We start from the raw sequence: 5528 nt of genomic DNA on the forward strand, positions 1-5528 counted from the left end.
CTTCCTCTCCCTCTCTCTCTTCCTCCCTTGCTCTTCTCTCTGTCTTCTCTCTCCTCTCTCCTTTTTTTTCTCTCTCCTCTCTCCCCTATGTCCTATGTGTATGTGTCTCTGTGTGTGTTTGTGTGTGTGGTCCTTAGTTTGGGTCAATTTTTAGCAGCTCATTGGGAAAGTCCAATAAGATCTCATTGATTTAGACCCCTCTGATTGAGATTTTCTATTACTCTAAATAGATGAGATTTTGATTTAAAATCAATATTACGATGCTGCCACTGGACCACAAGTAAGGGTAGGGACAGCAGGGGCCTTAGCCACCCTTATACTCAAAGGACAATATTTTTATAGGAGGAGATTGTATCCTGTGCAGCCATCGGTCTTCCCCCTTCAGCCAAATTATTAGCAACGACAGAGGTGCTTTTCTTGCTTGATGCAGATGCCAGTCCAGTCATTACTGGACCAAGACCACCAAGTGATTTGTAGTCAGGATTTGGAAGCATTTAGATCCTCTCTCTGAAACTAGTGGCTGTGCTGTGTTCAGAACACAGTATAAGGAGGAATGGCTTCTTGATATCACGTGCCAGTGAAGATCACCAGTCCTAGATCCATGAAACACATCTTGCCATACAGAGTAACTATTTCAGTATAATGTTCACAGATGCCTTGAGGAAGCAAGATCAGAACAAAATTCATTTTTAAGGTCTGATTACTACAGGTTTCAGTAACATTCTATAATTCACATAATGGAACTGTAAAACTGAGTATGAATACTGTTCATGAAATCCTGTAAGCTGTCATGTTCATATGTCAATTTATAGAAGTGGCAAAATCCTGCTGCTCTTTTCTCTTAGCCAAAATTTGTTTAGAAAAGCGTGAAGAAATTATGAGACTATTGGATGATGTTGGTATGAACATCAATGGAGTCAGGAAGAAGCCAGAGTCTTTTCTGATAGAGAACTTTTTCCCACTCATGTCAAGAACTGACTTCCTGTCCTATCTAAGCTTTGAAAAGTTTATGTCTTATACAGATAATGACCATGTGAACAGGTTCCTAGAGACAAAACTGTCAGTCTTGACTGTGGAATAATAGAAGATGCTGGAAACATCCTGATGCATTATTCAGAATGTCAGGTTTTGTTTGATGACCACATCCCGTGTGTTTGAGAAGGTTTTTAAAGCAACTGTGTTCTGAAGAGTTAGGAGAACGAGAAAGACTTGAAAAAAGGCAGAGGAAATTTGATTAAGTGGTCAGAATTTCATAGATATTCTCAGCAATTGCAGCATAAAGTTGATGACACATTGAATTGCTTTCATAGTCTTCTCTACATTTTTGTGGAAATAAAATCCAGCTACATCTATTTCAGATTGCAGTGTGCAACAGAATGAAAGGACAAATTCTTCTGTTACACAAATGATCTTATGGCAGCTAGCAGAGATACCTTAAGTATCTCTATAACCAAAGTGTCTTGCCATCATGAATAACTCTCTTCTTGTTAGATGGGGAAGAACTGAAACCATAACTGAGAACAGATAGTGAGTTTCTGGCTTCCTCCAAAGTATTCAGTTATGACACAAGAAAATCTTGACTGAGAATGGCAGCTATGACTGTTCCAAATTTAGAATTTTTACTTGGTGTTATTGATAAGTGCATCTATGTTATGACTAGAACAAGGGATGAGATATTTTCTTTAACAGAGACAAATGGAAATGTGTGAATCCTAATCCACTCAGATAAACATGAATATGAGGAGACAATGCTTAGCAACAAATTCTTCATCACTGATGGAATTACTTCATCTTGCACTTCCAAAAAAGTGTGTTTGCTCCTAGTAAAGAAGAAATGGTGAACACCAAACAAAAAGAATATAAGGATTTATTAATTGTGGGGAAGAAAAGTATAAAATGAATTATGTAAAATGATTTCACAAAATGATTTCTTATAATGGTCATCTTCATATATTTAGTGATATCCGTTATATCTTAAAGAACTCATGTGAATCACTTGTATGCCTTACCAAGAAATTTATGACCCAGACATTGATCAGTGGATTTATCTTGATATTAATACCAATTAGTAGAAGTGGTCATAGAACTGCTATATTTGACAAGCAACTAATGATTCTGCGAGACCTTTGCTATAATGGTCATTACCATGATTCTATTCTCATATTTGATCTTGAAGAAAATAAATGGAAATAAGATGAATGTACATGGATATCCTATAAACTTGATAGTTTACAATCATTTAGCTTTCATTTTCCTAAATCTGTATTATACCACTTTAGATGCTATGGTTGAGGTTGAGAAGGGGTACCCCAAAAATCCCAGATTGGTGTTGCCAAGATATCTCAAAAGAATCTCCTAGTCAAGGGGCAAAGTTTATTGAATGTAATATGGCACCATTACTAACTTGACTGAATTGTAAGGGAATTCAATAAAGAAACAGAATCAAGGAGAGTCATTTTATCCAGCTTCTACCAAAGATATGCTAATTCTATAGCTCAAGGATAGGACTTGAGAGTAATCTCCTCATGAATTGAGGATGATCTCTAAAATTTGATTTATCACTGACCAGATTATCAATCAGCAATGAACTGAGAAATAATCTTATTTACTATTGTCTCAGAAGTTTGATCTGTGGGAGTTTCCTGATGCTATTTGTCTAAAGAGTGATCAGAATCAGACAGATTGGGAGTTTCCTGAGGCAGATTCTAAAATCAAAAGTTTTAAGGTTTCATATTACATCACTACAACTAAAAATATGTGTCTCTTTAAAAAAAAAAAAAGCAAATAGAAACCTAGTTAGCTCTGGATTTGGGTCATTCCTATTTTGGAAGATAAATATTATTAGGTAAATTATACCAGAGAGGGAGTGAAGAGAATAGCAGAGTAGTGAGATGCCATTAGCAGAATGTCATGGGAAAATGGAATGGCTCTGGACAGAATATTGGCAGAAAAAAGGAGGAACATGGGTTACAATTAGAGATAGCTTATTTCCTAGTACAGCCCTGTCAGAAAAATTAGCAAAGAATTCAGGGATCAATTATCCATTCTGTGTAAGAAAACTTGTGCAGACGTTAATAGATGGTTATGAAGTGGGATATAAAAAGTATTAGCCAAATTTGAATGGTTAGAGAAAGATGGTAAAGCCAAATTATTTTTTAAAAAGAAAAAAAAAAGGAAGAAAGGAAGGAAGGAAGGAAGGAAAGAAGCAAGGAAGGAGGGAAGGAAGGAAGGAGGAAATTGTGAGAAATGGATAAGCATTTATTTGATTTCTACATTTATGAAAATTAAATTGGATAAATGAAACAAATTAGAAACTAAAAAACCACAAGAATACCAACAAATAATCAAGAGTGTAGGTTAATTATCTTCCCCAAAAAGAATGCAAGCTGCTTGGGAGGAGGGACTGACTATGTAATAAGGCATGGTAGCTTGAAATTTTAAAAGAATCTTTTGTTCTGTGGCCCTAGTCCTCCTCAGTTATCTTTCCCCTTCTAGAATGTAAGTCCATTGGAGACAGGGACTGGATATATAATGAGAGGTGGAGATTCTTGTCCAGGTAACTTTTGTAACATCCAAATTAGTGGGGAATCAGGGAAGAGATTTGTGCTTCAAGGATAGGAAATAAAATATTGTCTTTGGAGTTTCAAAGATGTGTCTACTAATCTAGGCATCCATTCTTGCAAAAATGTAAAATAATTTTTTCCTATATAAAAAATAAACCAAATATTAATAGTTTAAGCACTTAAATACTTATTTGTATTGTAGTAGTTACTAAATGTATAAAGAAAAACAGGGAGTGCACATCACCAGTTTTACTAACAGTGTCGTTATTCTTCTATTTTTTTTTCTCTATGTTGTTTTTCCCTTTTCAGTGTCCTCATTTACTCTTTCAGTAAATTTGCTCTAGATAATAGTAATTTCTCATTATATGCCTCTGGAAACAGTTGAATAGAATAATCCACTTGTCTAGAAAATTAAATTTTTCTTTAAAAAACACTTTAAAGGGTCTAGGTAAGATTTGATGCTCTTCTAGAAGAAGACCTGCCTTCAAGTGGCATTCAAAATGATGTTAATCTTTTCCCCTATCTTTTGTACCTCTCATTATTTCAATTTTCAGTTTTGGTTTTGTAATAAAAGCTTAAAATTATGTTTTGGCATGGATTTTATATAGTACTGTGCTGAAAATACAAAAACATAAATTTACATCCAATTTAACAACTTTTTTTATACTCAAAACACTATTTCTGTGCTGTCTTCTATTTTCTTCATTGCATTTTTGAGTGTAGAAAATATATGCACATGTGAATAAATAATAAAACCTATATACTTGCAAAAAATAAAATCAATAGTAAAAAGATTTGCTAAGCAAATTTCTAGTGTAAACAAGATCTCAGGAGAAATGTTAAAGATGCTTAAGAAAATAAATTACTTATCAAATATACATTTACATGCTAAAATACTTTTACTGGACATTACTTTGTTACTCTGGGGTCTATATGCATTTTACAGATCATCATAGAATGTAGAATTTAAAGGGCCATTAAAAAGTATCTATTTCAGCCAACTTATTTTATATATGAGATGACTTAGGCTTAGAAATGGGGCTTACCCAAGGTCACTCAATCAATAAGTTTTAAAATAAAATAAAATTTAAAAACTGAACCTAGGTATGGGTTCCAGTGTTTTGTTTTTGTTTTGTTTTGTTTTGGTTTTTGGGGTTATTTTTAATTATTCTAATCAGTTCTAATAATAATAATATTGTATTTTAAGGTTCTATTTTAGGGTTTCCATTATTTGAATAAGCTTCCCCTACCCAGTAAGTCTGAATTAGTGAAGTTCCAATGAAAAACTCTGAATTATATCATTTGAGACTAGTTGCATTAATATATAGAATCAAAATATAAAAATGTTTCTTCCCCTGCCTGCAAAAAACAAAACAAAACAAAACAAAAAACCCTATCTAATAGAAATTTGAGGTTTTTAGAGAGGAAAGAAAAAATAATGAAGAAAATAAAGAAAAAAAAATAAAAAAGAAAGAGGATATAAATAAAGGATACCACATAATCATATTCCCCTCTAATATTACCTCTAGGAAAGTAAGAAAATGTAGCAGATTAAATAAAATCTCACAAAAACAAAAAGCTAAATGAAAGTAGCCTAAAATGAGCTGTCATAAAAATAATAGTAAAAATAACAAGAACTAAAGAGCAATTTACTAGAATAGCATCTGTATTGGTATGAGACCCATTCTAAACTAGTTCAGAAGGGTAGAGCCATGTTACTTGCACTTTTTTACCAACTGTACTACACTGTGGAAAAAATGCAGAGCTGGAAAAACAGCAGGCTTATTATTTCATGTAGCGCTGCTAACCCTATGCTGGGGAGTCTCTGTGATATAATAGTAAATTTAGTAACTTCAGAGCCAACATAAATTTAAAAGTCACAGCAAATTATTGAGGCAAGACAATGATGGAATAAAAGAAAATTTCAAAAGAAAATAAGAAAGTTATAGGTTAAGAAAACATCAA

General features: G+C 33.3%; 1 pseudogene; it reads left to right on the forward strand.

The window, feature by feature from the left end:
• Positions 1–430: 430 nt before the first annotated feature.
• On the forward strand, positions 431–2292 carry LOC100924321 (annotated as a pseudogene).
• Positions 2293–5528: the final 3236 nt, after the last annotated feature.

This window comes from Sarcophilus harrisii, chromosome 5, assembly GCF_902635505.1.
Source record: "Sarcophilus harrisii chromosome 5, mSarHar1.11, whole genome shotgun sequence".
Lineage (NCBI taxonomy): Eukaryota > Metazoa > Chordata > Mammalia > Dasyuromorphia > Dasyuridae > Sarcophilus > Sarcophilus harrisii.